This window comes from Lonchura striata, chromosome 2 (genome assembly GCF_046129695.1).
Source record: "Lonchura striata isolate bLonStr1 chromosome 2, bLonStr1.mat, whole genome shotgun sequence".
Lineage (NCBI taxonomy): Eukaryota > Metazoa > Chordata > Aves > Passeriformes > Estrildidae > Lonchura > Lonchura striata.
In genome coordinates this window covers 92097394-92114947 of record NC_134604.1, presented here as the reverse complement: position 1 = coordinate 92114947, position 17554 = coordinate 92097394, and the positions used below count along the sequence as shown (strand labels likewise).

Genomic DNA, 17554 nt, shown 5'->3' with positions numbered 1-17554 from the left:
TGCTAAAACCACTGGTGAGTGGTTAGTTCAATCCTAATCAGATTAGAAGAATGAATGGCTGTTCAGTTTTGGAGCTACAAACACAAATAGCGCAAGGCCAGGAAAGACCTAAAACCCCAAGCACGAGAGTTCGAAACAAAGTATAGACACGAAAACACAATTCCCACCGGGTGAGGAAAGCTCTGAAAGCATCTATAGTGTTTTCGAGTTACATACACTTCAAACATGATCTCTCCTTCTTTCCTGGCTCACTGGGTATCTTTATCTTTTGGAAAAATCTTGAGTAATTCATTGATCAATTGATCAGATTAATGTTCTGTATTACCCTTGATTTTACCCGTAGGTAGAAGAAGAGAGAAAGAGGGTTTGCTTTTGTTAAGGGTTTGTTTGTTTGGGTTTTTAAATTATCTGTGCCTTCGTGCATTATCAGTCTTACCTTCCCCTAAATGGTTTTTCAGTCACAGGGCAGGTGAAAGCTTCATGGTTTGTCATCGTCCCCCTCCCTTCTCGATGATAAAATATAAGAAATAATGCAAACTCCAAGATGTTGTGCAACTGAGTCACTGTGAACATGTGCATCTTCTACCTTGAAGGACCATAAAAAGTGTATGTGTGTACTTAACTAAGTGTATTTAAACTTAAACTTAAAATACACAGCTGTAGGTGAGCTCAAGCCTAGCTGTTTTAGGACAGAGTATGAATAATAGAAGCATGGAGTTTAGCCTAAAAACCTCTTCAACAGTGTTTTGAACAGCCGTAAGAGTGAAGAGGAGGGATATGGACATGGATTGCATTTTCCAAACGGGAAATTTCTATGCTCTGGTGCCACATAATTACTAAAGTGTCTTATGGAACAGTCAAGAACGAGGTAATGAGAGTAGAGCATGCATTTCTTCCTCCAAAATCACTTCCTCCGTTCATCTTCCTCTCATCTTCTAACTTTCTAGCAAGACTGAGGAATTTTCTGCTACACCTCCAACCAAAATGTCCATTTAGCCGATTGAGTTTGGGTCACAACATAAGAACAAATAATCTCCTATTCGTAGGTTTGTTTTTGGCTTGGTTCTTTTGGGTTTTTTGTTTGTTTGTTTGTTTGTGTGTGTGTGTTTTTTTGTGGTGTTTTTTTTTTTTTTTTTTTTTTTTTTTTACTAAACAGCTGCCGGGAAAAGTTCAGCCTGATTTTCTGATTTTCCGGAATACCCGAATATAGCAACATCTCAGTCTTAGGGGTCACAGACCAAAGCTGACTAGATACGTGGGACAAGCTGATCATGATGAATGTGCCATATAGCCACATATTTAAGATTAGGAAAGCAACGAAGTGGCATTATTGCAAAAGGCATCCTTCTGTGACCAAATGAGCCCAGTTTTGTACAATTTGGTAGAAGCTTGCTATGCAACTTTACTATTCAGTGGGTAGTTTCAGGTAGATAAATTGTGTATCACAGACATGTTCCATATATTTCATAATATCTAAACTATGTATTCATGTTTTCACGGTTAAGTATTCCTATTTAGACATCTGGATGTATCACCTGTCTTAAGGGAGACTTAGATGTTCAATAAGAGAAAATACTGCATTTGAAAGGTAAGCCTATTGTCACAAAAACATGACCTCAGAGTCCGTTGTTTAAAGCAAGGTCTTTGCTTCTTAGGATATTCTTGTTGATCCCCTTTAAGAAGGAGACAAAATAAAAAAGAACAAATCTGTAATAAAAAACAGTGTCTGTTTCATAAATACATACAATGACGTCATGCTCTTGGGAACATCCCATCATACTTTCCAGAGGTTTGCTGCAGAATGCAAGTCCATCTCCATACTTACATTTCTGCACACCAGATTCAGGTACCGTCGAACTGAGGTGTCTTGTCTTACCTTCTAGTTTTATTATAATATTCTCATTGCCTAACAGGAAGAGGACTCGCTACAAGCACGAAAATTGAGTGGAAATATGGAGAAAATCAGAGCTAAAATTCACAGAGAATCGTGTTCGTCTTTTGTGGTGCACGACATAATAATTTCTAAAAAATGAAGAACGTGCAGAAAAAGTATTACTGAAACTCAATTTCCATTCTGTAAAAGAGTTGGACAACATTTGGAACGGATCTCTTTCCCTCAATGAGCATCAAATAGTAAGCGCAGCCACAAAACCCTTGAAAGGGAAACTTCGGCATTCCCTCCGCCGGCACGCACGCCTCGCTTAGCGAGAACACCGGGCTTACAGGGAATCCCAATGTCTCTGGAGACGACAAACAGAGCTCTGAAATGCTGATTTTAACAAAACTCTTAGAGTCTGCGGTGGAAGACATCTACCTTTTCCCAGCAAACAGGGAGAGAAAGATCTTTCTTACGAAAAGGAGAGTTGGAGGCAGCTGCAGCAGAGCTTCCTGCCGCTCTGCCTCCAGCCAAAGGGGCTGCAGATCCAAACCGGGCTGGATTTGAGGGGCCGTTACTGGCAAAATCCACCCGATTACACAAGCTAGTTGCCAAAAGCCTTTAATGAAGCCCAGGACCCGGCTATCCCCTGCACACCCCCTCTCACCCCCCGATAGCGGGGGGTAATAGTTTGTTAGAGAAGGCGGTGTGAGCGGCCCCTCCGGCCCCGCCACCCGGCGGGCACCGGCCGCTGCCCCGGCGCTTCTGCTGAGCCGGCTCAGGGCTCCCCCCGGCCCACCCGCATTCCGCGTGGGAAGCGGCATTCTGCCCCTCCGCGGGGCAGGCGGCTCGCCACGGGGTGCGGCGAGAGCAGGAGGTCGGGTAGTGGCAGCCAGGATGCGAGTGGGGAACCCCACGTCCCCGGGGAGCAGCTCCGGTTCGGGCTGTGGCGTTGCCGAGGGGATAAACACCTCTTGTCCCTGGAGAGGGGACACGGGACAAAAGCTCACCTGCCTTGGGTCAGGAAACCGGCGGCACCCAGGCTGCGAGGGTCCCCACTCTGTGCTTCCCGAGTGGGACAGGTGGGACTGGCCCCTGGTGGATTTTAGCGGGGCGTGAATCGGAACCCGGGTGTTCCCTGTCCAGAGAGCCCGGGAGCGTCTCATGGGCCAGAACCGACTGCGGGGGGACAGCCCCAGAGCCAGGTTTGTCCCCAAGCTGTCGTGCTCTACATCCTTGCCCTACTCCCTATGCCCTTTATTTTTGTCCACTAGTGACCAAATGGCAACTTCTATGACCTAAGTTGCAATCTGTCTGCTTGCCTACATTCCTTCCCTAAAGGTGTGTATCAGGTCATTTTGAGGGAAGTCAGCTTCTTATGGGAATTTGAAAAACCGTGACTGCCCTTAGAAATATTTTTAGGAAACCTGTGAAAATGTTCAGCTTGGTACTGCAGTATTTTTGCCCCTGCACAAAACACAAAATACGAACCAATTTAAAGGAATACCTCAGAGGGGAAGAGAAATAAATCCACAGTCATTCAGCAGTAAAACAAGAAGTCAGCAAATTTTCTCCTCTTAAACCAGTAGTCACGGAAGAAATGTCTTTTCAGATATCAAAGAAGAGATATTTTAAAGAGTGTTCCTAATGGAAGAGCCTTTGTATTTTCTGCTCCAACAGTGGGGTTCTGTATTTTGCAGAGTATCCTCATACCACCAACACAGGAAAAATACCATTCAAGAAGCCAGGAGTGTTGACACACAATTCAAGAGTGAATTTCTTAAAAGAACGGTTTACCTCCACCTGACAATAAGGTGCTAATAGAAACAACATTTAGAATTTTGCCACTGTACAGAATGCTTTCTGAACTTGTAAATAAAAATAAACTCAACAAATATTATTCTCATTTTGGAATCTTTACAATACAATTACTGCAGACTGCTAAGATCACTCCACTGACCCTCAACCATACTACACAGATACTGCCAAACTGAATTCCCTTATTATTTCTCAGAGCCAACACTTGTCAAAAAGGGGAATGCAGAGTCACTGATGTAAATGTTAGCTTTTGAGAAAAAAAAAAAAAAAAAAAGAAAAAAAAAAAAGAGAGAGAAAGAAAGAGGAAGCAAGGAAAATGGTAGTAAGCTGTCTTTTAAAATTAAATAAATTTGAGACTTCTGTAGGAAAATGGCCTAAGGGTGACTACACTAGTGCTGTCTCTTCTTCAGCCTACAAGTCTTCTGCAGGTAATTTTTCTCCAGTATAAATGTAATTTAATAGCCGAGATGGATATTGTTTCACTTTCAGTTATCTGCTCTATACTCCAGTCTCATTCTACATTAGATGATTACCTTACTGTCCTATATGCACAATTTAAAGGGAATTACCTATTACTTCAATTATTTGTTTCTTATCAACTGATGTTACACTACAAGGATTTGCATTGAAAGGACACAAAGAAAGAGCAAGTCATGGCACATTGCCAAATAAAAGAGTAATGTTCTGGTGAATTTAGCCCAAATAATTTACTGCTATATAAAAGTGGAAAAGTGGAAGGTGAACCCTTTGACCAATAAATCTCTTCTGCATGTGAAACCCTTATCTTGTCCCCTCCAATATATTCCACACTAGGAAGCCATCATCATTGGCTCTGGTTTGTTATTTGTAAACCTTGATCTTCTGCACTCGGTGTCCTAAATATGGATAATTAGCATCAGTTTATCACGCCTCTGCATATTTTCTCTTCTCTCCAAACATGCATGCTTCTATTGGCTGCCATTCTGTCACAGAAGATTATGGAGACAGATTGCAGAGAATGAATGTGCTAAACGAGATTAGGAAGGAATAGAAATAGCAACTTGGCCAATAAATTCCTCGTGAGAGCCTTATCATACAATTACACGTTGACTTGTTTCACACTCTCCCAGCCTCTTAATCCAACGCCCCCACCAAGAATAAAATTTCACTAATTTCTGAATTACTGCATATCCTCATGACTTGTCACTGAGAATGGTTGGAAGGAGCAACACGGTCGAAAATAGCACATCAAACTTCCAAAAAGAAAAGAAACTTTAGAGACGGAAAGAGATGTGGCTTTAAACCGTTTGCGGCCGTATGTAGAAGTTTTTGTGCAGCAGCAATTTGGAGGGTCAGAACTTCAACATCAAGACACGGTCCTCTGCGCGTTTCTTCCCTAACTCTTTATATGGGAGGTTACCTTACCCACAGAGGGACTTGGGGACCAGAATACAGCGCGTTGATGCTGCTAAACTATTCATCCACTGTGCAAGAGACTCTCCAATGAGCCCTACAAACTCGTCAGAAAGCAATGGCGAAAACACCTACTGCCGTCGTCAATTTTTGGGACATTCCTGAAAATATCATTAATTGAGAAGACGCCAAAAGCATGACAGCAAAGCAAGACAAAATCCTGCTGAACCCACAAGAAACATCTACTAGCTCTAGCTGAACTAGTTTTGCCCCTTCTGCTGCGGTTATTTCAATGTGGACAACAAGAAAACGTGATTTCCATTACGTAATTCAGAGGCATGGCTAAAATCTTCAGGAGACATCATCTCTGGAAATGTTGGAAGTCTTCATTTCCCCCCTTATACTAGCCTAAGAGGAGGGCTTCCAAAAATATTAGTGTTGTCATAATGTTGTTTTCATTGTTTTAGATACATGTAGAAGAGAAAGGACATAAATGGAATTAGAAGTCCCAAGACCAGAAGATAAAGCCTTACTCAGTTGGTCTATACTCATATACTTGATGTCACAGTGCACTCATCTTACAATGGTAGATTTAAGACCACTTCACAGTGTTTATTTCAGTGAAAGAACTTGCTTTAGAAAGGAACGGGTTTTTATAACTCAAGTAATTGTTTCCCCTAATAAATGTGAATCTTCATCCCCATACAGAATTCAGATGAAAGGTATGATGAAGTTGTGCCACGTATTCCCGGGTTGTTTAGCGTCACTCCTGCAATTAGATGTGGGGAGTAGAAGTGAAGGGATACATGTTGCAAGTGTTAAAGATGTTCAAAGTAAAGGGATTCCCTCTAGTGGGATCTTTCCTGAACGGTTTTTCCCAGTAGGGAAGTGGTCCGGCCGGACTGCACTGGAGAATCCCCTCTTCCACCAAGTTGGGGAGCGTGGGGTGGCCGTGAACCTAGAGTATGGCAAACCCATCCTGCGAGTACCCCAGAGGCTTGGTCCTATTGAGTTATCCTGAAGGGGATTTAGTGATGGTGAGGTTGGCGGATGTTTTTTTTTTTAACCTGCCCATTATTTTCTTTTGCTCTCCTCTGGAGTTTTGTTTGGTACTAAACCCCTCCAGATGGAAAACCAGACTGCAAATGAGAGTCACACTCATCCAGAGTCTTAAAACCACATGGTTGCAGAAAAGACTGAGATGAGAATAGTGTGACCCTGGGGGATAGCAAAACATGCTACATGTTTGCTGCCATAAGAACTTCTGCACTCACATAAAATTTTAATAACTCTCCCTTATTTCATTTTTTCTGTTATAGCCATAGGTTTGCATACATATTCATATGCACATACATCTATACACATACACATCCACACAAATACACACACACACACACACACACACGCACACACACATATATATGTGTGTGTGTATGTGTGTGTATGTGTATATGTACACACACATCACCCGAATGAATTGGTTAGCATCGGGCAGAGAGGCGTTTGCCATTAATCTGGGAACAAACCGCTAACCTCGGTGACTGGTATTTTAGCTTTTCTTTTCTCGCTTCTCTCAGTGTGGGGAGAGCAGTAAAGCTTGTGTGGACTGATTGTGAGGGGCTCTGCTGGAATTTGGCAGGCCAGGGGCTTGGAGAGAAGCCCCATGCTGACTCCTATTCAGCGGGCCAGTTTTCTGCGAGCTTTGGAAGTTTCACTCAGCCGTGCACTCAATGGCTTCACAAAGCTGATTACAAGCTTCAGCGCATTCCTGAAGGAGCCAAAAGCGACGCAGGTGCAAACGAGCCGAGGGAGCCCCTTATCCCGGTGACAGAATGGGACAAGCTGGGAAAGGCTTGGACCACACAAATCCAAGGCTCACCAGGCAGCAGCAAGCCTGCCTTGGGAACCGGGGATCATTATCCGCTCCATTCAGCGGGGACCCAGCGCGGCAGCGGCACGTCCCAAGGCTGGGGACGGGCTTTCCGTCCCGGGTGGGAGCAGAGCTCTTTCACCTGGCGTCCCCTCTCCTCTCCCTTCGCGGCTGCCTCAGGCATGAACCTGAGGTGCCCCTGCTGCCCCGAAATGATTTGTATGCCGGCATCTGTTAGACTTCAGCCCACTGCCTGAAGCACCTTGCCGTTCCCCCCCCGCATTGCCCCATCCCACACGAAAAGCCTCCCTCCTGTCCCTCTTCCTTTCCCCAGATAAACACGGTGCTAAGGGTCTGTCTGGAAACCCAGCACAGAAAATGCACTGATCCGAAATGGCAGGTTTCCTCCCAGCTGAAGTTCTCTAACAAACACTCTATTTTGAAGACTGCCTTTAATTCCAGAGGGAAGCCAGCCGGGAGTGCACCCTCCTCCCCTCCCAATTACTGGAGCCACCCGATTCCCACAGAAACCTCCCGCAATACAAACGCCTGGTGAATGCTTTCTGACTCGGTGAAAGCAGCCCACGGTCCCTGCCCTTCCTGCCTCCCTGGCGAGCGAGGGGGTGGCGAGGAGTCGAGGGGGGTCTTGGTGCCGGAGAGGGTGAAGCGTGATTACTTTTAATTAGGGGTTCTCGGAAGGAGTTCCTCTCGCCTCCGCTCCCTCGCCCCCTTCTCTCGCTCTCAGCCCTTCCCCTCCAGCCGAGAGAAGAAGCTGCACTTTACTTCCCTGAAAAATTAATTACGGCCCTTCCCCGCTATCAATTACGGAAGAATCAGCCTTTCCTAGGGAGAGGAGAAATAATCAAAAGGCTTTTCAGTCTTGCTTGGGGGGGGACGACCTCGGACCGCCGAACACATAATGCGGCAAGGGGCTGCGGCGCTTCTGGCCGCTGGTTTCATATGCAAATGGCGAGCTGCCTCCAAGTTATCATTATGGTTTTATTCCCCCCCCCCCCCCCCCCCTTAATATTATTGTGTCGGGGTTTTAATAGCCACATGCTCTACCCTTCCCTTTCAGCGAGGTTTCCTTGGCGATCAGCCACGCCGCTTCTTCCCCGGGCGCATTGCCCCCGCCCCAGCGCCTGCCCCACGTCCATGTTAATTTCGCCCTATGGAAATGAAAGCGGCCCGGCCGGGCAGCTGATATTAAAGCGATCCCCCGGCCCCGGGGCTCGCCCTCCCCGCTCCGCGCCGCGGCCGTGCCTCCGCGGGAGCGCGGCGTGTCGGTGCCGCGGCCCCCCGGGCCCCCGAGCCCGCCGCCCCTTTCATGCTTGTGAGATGCTGGGGAGGCAGCGGTGCGTTTGCTTGTGCGGAGCACACCGCCTGCAAGCGGTTGCCTTGGCAGAAAGGTGCAGCTTTCTGATGTTCTTTTGTCTGATAACTAATTCAAGTTAATGCGATCTTTATGTAAAGCTAACAGCGGATAATTGTCTATTTTCTCGCCAACAATCTCCATCACAATCACTTATCTGGAAACCTGCGGTTGTATTAATCGTTATATTCCCCGAGATAAGCGTCTCTCGAATTATCAGTAAACACTGGAGGGAAATTAAACAAACTCCAGAGCCACTTAAGTTTCCTCTGCAGCTTTTAACCACATTCTCGGGAGGAGGGAGAGCGGGGACGACGGCACCCCTCAAACCAACTTGGGACCGGAACACAACATGAAAGGGGTGTGTGTGTGAATCAGGGAAGAAGGATCTGAAATTTCGGGTAATTTTGAAGAGCCGAGTCCCGCTGAAGGCGGCTTCCCTTCGAGGTGCCCTTGCGGCAGTCAGGCATGCACCTTTACGCCCCGCTCGTCGGGCGGCGGTCGGTCTTTAGCGGCCCCTGGGACCTTGTTGGCAATTCTTGTAAATCATGTAATTAAGTGTATTAGTCTCTGCAGGGGAAAGACGAACAGCTAGGAGAGAATACACCCAGAGATTAAGCAGGAGTCGCATATCTTTAGGTCTGATACACGAAGAGAAGACAGTTCTGCTGCCTTCCGAGAATCACCGTATTAGCACAATTATTGGCAATATTTATGCTAGAGAGTGAGCTGAACCCCAGGAGGGTAACAGAGAGTGCGAGAGAGCGAAACTACTGTGGGAATATGTTTTACTGCTTAGATCCCATCAGTTCCGTTAGGTGTAAAGAAATTATAGCAAATTGTGCTGGAAACTCCTCCAGGGAAAACATACTTGTACGACAAAGATTTTGTCTTTTTGAGATGAAGTCAAAACATCGGTGTCAAATGAAACTAATTTTAGGGGCGCTACCATGTGTGTGTGTTTACTTGAGAACCTGAGTATGGGGGGGAAAGAAAAAAAAAGCGAAAAATCAGCCGAAACCATTACATTTCAGTGGTGAATCTGTGCCAGCAGAGACTTCACAACTTCTTCGGAAAGAGCGAGGCGTCCTCCAGCCTCGCCTCGCTGCCCGCCCGGAGCCCAGCCCGGGCTGAGGCCAGCGCCGTCCCGCCGCAGGGCTGGCTGACAGCGCTCGGCGCGCTGCGCCTTTCTAGGAGACTTTTCCACGTCGAAAGCGCTTTACGAACGTTAACTGAGTAATCCTCAACTGGCGTTTAGTTACGGAGGAGGTATCAAAGAATTCAAAAACTCGCCTCTATGATGAGCTTTATTTATATTCGATTTAAGATTTTTTTTTTCCGGTAAGCAAACTTTTATTCACGAAGGTTTCCAGTGGCACGGTTTGCGTCCTAGCCTGAGGAACATGAGGTTTGGGATGGAAAATAAAATAAATAAAAAAAAAAAGAATCCGCTCAAAAAAAAAAAAAACAAAATAGAAAAAAAAAATTTCCCCCAACACAACCAAACACAAACAGAACAAAACACCTCAGCGAAACACACAAACCTCCTATTACTAATTTGTGTGTAATGACAGCGCGTTTCCAAATATGATCGTTTTCTTGAAAAAAAAAATTAACTCCTTAAATTCTCGAATTATTTCACTTGAGCTAAAAGTTCCCAGGGTAGCTTTATCTTATGGCATTTGAGAATCATCCCACTTCATCTCTCACCTGAATCTTGTCATCTGTGCCATCTTGAAGTGATCTGTGAACAATGCTGGTCCCTTGGACAGCCCAAGCTGGTCAATCAGGCAGAACAGACTATGCAAATGGAATGGAAAGGCGAAGCGATGAAGAACAGTGGCCCCCATTGTCTTGGGCATTTCAAAGCGAAGCCCAGCTGCAGCAGGCGTTGCTGTCTCGGACCCTTGGTTGCTACTCTAATGTCATCATTGCAAAACATCACATTTTGAAAACTCTACAGTCTGAATGCATGATCAGCCCTCCACAAAGATTTCACTTTGCCGTGACATCTTTCGAAGTCAAAAAAAAAAAAAAAAAAAAAAAAAAAAAAAAAAAAAAAAGTGTGTGGAGGAAAAAAAAGCAAAAAAGTAACACCATAACACCACAACTGGGGACTGGGATCCCAGCCACACTGGCCGCTCCCATCCCACAATCCCGCTACCTCCACTCCTAACTGCTGTGCAGCTGACGCCTTTTGCAACCTTTTGGTGAACGCCTCGCCTTTCATGTTGTTTTTAGCGTCGAATAGGATGATAATTTAAGTTGCATTTAACTTATTTTCTGTCATGTCTCTTTCAGGCACTGTAGTGAGCTAACGCGAGGGAAACGCCTGTGAGCAGGCAGTGAAGTATTCATTCAAAATTGCTTCCAAAACTTCAGATACGCGCGGCTTTAAGAGTCAGGCCAGTGATTAAACCAGCAACTAAGCTGGGTATTTATGGGTCCATTAGGAGTTTTTGTAAATACTCTATTTCTTAATGCATTCATGTGGTTGTCGGTCCTGAATATTGCTGCCAGCCCTGCTCCTGCTTTGCCTCCCGGCACTGGTCCCAAAGTTAACTCTGCCATGAGAAAAGAACTTTCAGTTCAGTAAAGCTGAGGGCTGTCAGATGATTAATGTGTATTTTCAAGAGACTAAATAATTGCCCGTGTTTCACTTATTGTTCCTTTTCATTTTCTTTTGTCTGTAGGTGACATTTGTGATCACCATGTGGTGAGCAGAGGAAACTCCCCTCTCTTCCACCCTCATGTCAGGAGCCTATACTCAAGGAGCAAAGGTCTGTGCCATCGATATCTAAAAATGCTGGGGCTTGTGTTTCCTCTTCCAATCTCTTACCTCGCAGGAGTCAGTGAATCCAAAGTTTCTTCTCCAAGGATAGTCTAACTCCAGTGAGCCCACAGAGATGGATACGGCCCAGCCTCTGACACTGCCTACGACAGACGTGGCGGTCACACATGAAACTGGTCACCCTTCAGTGCAGACTGTTCAGTGTTCATGCAGGAGCAGAGAAGGAACTTTTATTGGCCTAAGACAGCTGAGCTATGAAACTCTTAAATGCATACTTTGCAAGACCAAGGATAATTCAATTCTTCTTTCCTACCCCTTAAACTGGCTTTTTCCCTTTAGCTTGTTTAATGCATTCTGTAACAACATCACATAAATTACAAAGGAAGAAAAGGATGGAATTACTTAAAACAAAATAATTATTAACTGTGATTTGTTTGGCTTCCTGAAATTAAAGTTGCCCCTTTCAGAATGCAGTGGTGGATAAGAAGGAAAAGATGAGAGTAACAAAACCAAAGAGAAGGGAAAATAAACTAATGGGTAGGTACCATTTCCTCTTCTGGCTGGAAGATCTTTCCCCTCACCAGAGACAGTTTTCCAAGGATAACTACTACATTAAAAGACAGCCTGTTTGCAACTACATCAGCCCTGTGGTCAAATGAATAATGCAAGAACTCAGACTGCTATCTGCTCATACAAATATTTCAGTAGAGATTATATGCACTGTAAGCACCCTTCTGTGCCAGGTATTTGTTCACTTAGCACCTCAAAACTTTACCTCGTAGACAAATGAATCTCCCAAAACCTATATTGTAGGAAGCGTCAGACATGCTTCAGGTCTGGGTAAGTCACTCACTGACTTGAATACAGAAACCCAGAGGAAAAACAATGTTGTGCAGCCAGTGCCTACACAGAGGACAACAGCAATGCACACAGCCAGGGGCCAAATGCCCTGTTCCTGTAAGTGGGTGCATCTTCATCTGGCTCTCTGCTGAAGCACTTCCAGAAAGATGTTCTAAAGGAGGAACTCCAAAGAGGAGCAGCTTCTTGTCACACCTTCCATGTAGGTGTTGCCATGGGGCTATATAGAGGGTGTGGCCACCACAATTCCCAGTTGATAGTGAGATGGATGATGTCCTCAGGGTGCAGACCAAGGGTGGGGAACAGGGGTCCACAAGGTCATGTCAATACTCTCAACTCAGACATGTCCTCTCCTACAAGAGCCCTATCCTAAGCTCATGCTGCCAGCTGGACCTTACCCCTTCTCAGCAGCCTGCCAGCCTCACATGCCAGGATGTCAAGCTAGCCCAGATGTGTTTTAGCCACCTGTGCTCAGGCTTTTTGTCCCTTCATGGAACCAAACAATTCCCATCACCCCAGGTTAATGACCTTGGCTCTACTGGGAGGGAAATGGTCCCAGATCTGCCCTTCAGACAGGGTGCTCAGATAAGCAGAGACAACCTCCTTTCCCAGTGGCCAGATGTTGGGAGGGGAGAACTAGGGGGAAACAAGATCAGCTCCTCTCTTGAAAAGCTGAACTTTGATTTTCTCTCACACCTGGAATTTCTGCCCCATCCCTCTACCAGCCCGTGTCCTGGTACATTCAGCCACAGATATCTCTGCTCGTGCACTGACTGTATTTTTTTTTGTGTTTATTATCATCCAGCCCAGTGTAGTGCTATCTGGTACACACACACACACTGGGGGAAGAAAACCATGTATTCAGCAAATGGAGCATACAGGCTTTAGGTTTTGTTTTGTCTTGTTTTGTTATTGTTTTCCAGTTTCAGTATAAAACTGTGTTGAAAAGATAGCCAAGCAACTCTGTCTTGAAAAATTATCAAAACTCTGAGTTATGAGATTTAATAATTACTGGAGAGCAGAGATGCCAGGAAGAGACAAGGATCCCTTTCTGCTGAAAAACAAGTTCTTTTCCTCCTTCTGTTTTATTTCACCTCATGCTCAGATAACTAACAGAATTACTTTAAAATATTTGCATTAACTCTTTTTATTCAGGACTTGTTCTAGGCTTTCAAAGAATATTTTACTGTAAGACATGTGTAAGTGATATATAACTATTCACACTCCTCCAAAGCAGTAGAGAACTACGAGATATCCCGCAGTCCTCAAACCTTTGCTGTTATCCCACAATTCTCAAACCTTTGCTGTTTTTATTGCCACAATAAAAATTGATGCAAAATACCTCTTCAAAGTAAATATAAATCCCACACATACTATTTTCAGTGATGATAGCACCTATTGAACTGCCACCTTAATTTAAAGACAGTTTTATTAAGGAGTTGTACAATCAAAGCATATTTCTTCCCTGATAATTAATGAACTGTAAGATTATCAGTTGAGTTGCCCATGGAAAAAGTACTACACCATGTATTTTATTACTTAATTCATTTTCATTCAAATTTTACTTTAACTTTGGCTAATTACTGTATTGTGATCTAAGTCAGCAATCTCAAATTAACTATCAACTTAACTTTTGAAGAAACTCTACAAATGCATAATAATGATGAAATTTAAATTCCTATCAGTTATTATCTACACCATGGAAAAGCAAACCTTCAGGTATTTTAATTCTATTTGCATATATAACATTGTGTTTTTCCTACTTCATTTTTCAGAGTAGAATTCTGAACTATAAAAACACTACTAAAAATCTGTTTGGGATATTTATTTATTTTCTTTTTCTAAATTGAATTATAGCTTCGATGAAAATGTGAAAGGCAATAGTTTTGGGGAGCAAATTGTCAGCTACTCAGACTTCTTTGGAAAAGCAACTTGTTTTACAGGTACTGATGTAGACTGATAGAATTCTTCTCTGATCCTACTAAAATAGAGAAATGTATTTCAGTGCAATTGGTATCTTTATATTGAACTTGATTCTGGTCTCACATCTGTTTAAAATTCAAAATATCTTCTTAAGCCTTGATCCAACCCTGAGTGATGTCACTGAATAATGATTTCTGGTGGGCTGCAGTTCAAGGGCTTTACACCACTGTGTCTCTTGCCACTAGAATGAAAAAGGTTATTTTTGCTACATCTTTCTTTTCCTGTGAAACCAGATTAACTTGGAAAGAATTAGAAATGCTTGAACAGAGATGCTCAAGGTTTTTTTTCATGGCAATACTTTTAATTTTAAATATTTCTTGCAAATAAATACATTTTGATATCAACACAAATATTTGCAGTTTCTGCTATATTTCCACTATTTGACTTTTTTTGGCAAATCTCAATTTTACATGTATGCATCATTGCCTTATTTCTAGCAACACAGCATTGAAATTTTTATGTAAATAACAGGTGAGAAAAATAATCTCTTATAAAATACAATATATGACAAATTCATTGAAACAAGCAAAATAATTTAAATAATAGTTATTCAATAAATGTCAGGAAAGCAATCCTGTACATTCACTGATCACGACTTTTGTGTAACTTGGAAGAAAGTGATGAAGGAGGACTTTTAATGCAGTAATATACAGAGCTTGTTCCAGCTGTTAAGTACATAAATAGAAATTCAGCAAGTCTTACCAAAGAGGGTCATGAACAACCACAAATGAAAACTCATATTTCTCTCTGTTTTGTACTGAAACATGTACGGGGGAAAAAAAAATTTTTTTTTTTTTTTTTTTTTTTTTTTTGGTGATGACTCAGATTAGCTTATATTAAACTTAGCTTTGACTCTGAGAGCTGCAGAGCAGCCAGAACTTTGCATTTCACTGTTAAAGGTTGTTTTACTTACAGACTGGTAGAGTTCCTTTTAAGCATCCTCAGAAAAAGAGGTACAAGAGAGAAGCCAAAGTAGAAAAAGAAGTCAGAATGCTACAAATATAATGCAGGATCCTTTTGTGTTGGTAAGCATCAATAGGCAATGAAGCAAACTTGTATCTACCCATCATTTTTCTTCATCCTGTATGTACTGAACAAGTTAAATTATTAAAAAATGTTGTCATAAATGACCCTAGTTTTCAGAGTTTACAGCGTTTGCATACATATTATGAATTTGAATATCCAGGATCAATGTAGCTTGGTTAAACAATCTATGATCTATACAATTTTGACATCGGCAGAAAGATCTTTCAGTGAGTCAAAACTATCTTTTGCCAGTTACATGGACTGAAATGGCTGAGCAGGCTTGCCTCATTAAACTCCATCTGGGAAGAAAACCTGCGGGGAAGGAAACCCCCTGGTGATTAAACATCCCATCTAGTTTACCCTGTTAGTGTTAGGTCATCATAAACGGTGGGTAAGTGAAACAACATTTCTTTTCAGTGGTAAGTGCTTCTAAAATGTTACAGAATTTAAATGCTTGGAGATGTTTCCCAGCTCACCTACTTTCAACATCAACTTTAGCCATTGATATCCTTATTTATCCCTCTAACTCTCCTTAAGTGGCCTTCAAAATGTATAAGCATGGATTTATTGTAAACTTCACTATTGCAGCTCCACTGTGGTTGCTCTGATCATTTCAGGACAAATGCGACAGTTTAAACTAATGACTGAATATCTATTGTGTTACTGCTGTTTCCTGGTTATCTGGTTATTATTTATTTCCTGCTTGTTCTATTGTTTCTTGCCTCATGAAGACTTCTGTTTGCGCTGATAAAATTCCTTATAACATGGCAGCAACACCAAGGGTTGGGTAAAAGGGCTCCTCTGAACGATAACACAAAGAGCATGTAAAGAATCCATCACAGCAGCCAGTAGTATAATGTAATTTATTTTCAGCAGACATTCTCTTCACTACTGGATTAGTCACTTTGTTAATGAGCAAATGACCCATAACTCACAAGAGTGGGAACTTTATGTGCAGGTCTTGCCTTTACCAGAGCAGGTGAACTGCAGTCACTTAATATTATGGCTCCTTCCAATGTTTCTTGTGCATTCCATACATTGTGGGAGTTTCAGGTGGGTGAAAAACACAGGACCCCTTGGTAAAATAGACGTATATGAGATTTATATTTTGTATTGTACTAGAAAGCATTAATAAAAGATGACTCTTTCATCTAGAACTCACCATGATCCCATATAAGCAGACAATGAACCAGTTTTAAAAAGCGAGCTTTGTACGTGCTAATACATTCAAGATGCTATTTTCTACCACTGTATACTAGGCATCTTTGGAATTTATTGTCCAGATTTCACTTCAGCATGACTTTAAAGAGAATTCATCAGGTCATTCTCTGTATGAATGCAGCTTGTCTCACTGTGCTAGGAGAAGTTGACACTGTGAAATCTAAAAAATTCAGAGTTTGTCAGTAAAAGGAGAGTTTACAGTTCCAGTAGACTCTAAGAGCTTATGAGATTTTGCTTTTAAATATATTTTTACCCCTTCCTTTAATGTCACATATAGAAAATATATGTTTACAGAGCCCTGTGGCATCCCACCTTAAAAGGGAAGGGAGTATCTGAGATTCATAGATGCTTGTGGTCAAAAACAAACTACAAAAGTCAGAGGGTCTGCAAAAACTTACCAAGTTATATTAGTAAATTATACACAGGGCCTGGAAATTGATATGTAAGTCCCTTATCCTACTGCATAAACACACAGTGGTTAATTTTGCATAATGAGTAGGGTCAAAGAAAAGAGAGGGGGATTAAACAGGGAGCGAGAGAAAGAAAGAAGGGAAGAAAGGAAAAAAAGAAAGATGACAAGTCCTAGCTCCTGATCCAGCTGATGTGTTGCCCACACTCCTGAGGGGATGCTGCCCAGGCTTAACAGGGCCACCTTTTTACTGACAAGTTTTCCCAACCTGGAGCTAAGTTTCTCACTTTCTACACAAATTAGTTGTCACAGGCATTTCATTCTGCTAGACCTTTCTGGAAACCGGTAAGAGGGCTTTGGGGTCTTCTGTGGCCTTGATCCTCCCCTAATGGGCTGGCCTTTGGTCAACAGGCCATGACTGCTTCTCAACCTCATTCTTGCACTTCCTTGTTGTGCTTTTCTCCAGGAGTCAGAACAAGAGTATTTGCCCAAGAAAAGTGCTGCCCTATCTTCATATGGTTCATTTCTCCAGCCACATCCTGTTGCTTCTCACAGACTGTTCTTACCAAAAGTCCTTGGTTGGCTCCACAACTATCCAGCTATCAGTGTTTGAGACCTACACATTAGCCCCTTATCTTTTGGGCTTTTACAGGAGCAGAAATTTGAGTCCATGGCTCTGTTAAAAACCCAGATTTCAGAACCACAACAAATCAAAAGTATGTAACATTCAAAATTTTAAGTTAGTGGATTACCCTACATGATCAAGGAAGCAGAAATGGAAGCAGAAGTAGATTGTCTGTCTCATTGGTAAAAAGCAATGCGATTTCCATACCCAGCATTATTTTTAATGTATAAGAGTAAATTATAGGGCACTTTATTAATCTTGTATGCTTTTAATACATTCAAACTAAATAATTTACTATAGAAAAAATAATTTT

The 17554-nt window shown here is 42.8% G+C and overlaps 1 long non-coding RNA gene across 1 annotated transcript in view; it reads left to right on the top strand.

Moving 5' to 3' along the window:
- LOC144245949 (uncharacterized) overlaps positions 1-14310 on the top strand; it is a 373861-nt gene extending 359551 nt beyond the window's left edge. Inside the window, exon 2 of the long non-coding RNA XR_013339521.1 lies at positions 11022-14310. This is a non-coding gene — a long non-coding RNA (uncharacterized LOC144245949). The remainder of the gene's footprint in view (positions 1-11021) is intronic.
- The last annotated feature ends 3244 nt before the right edge of the window (positions 14311-17554 follow it).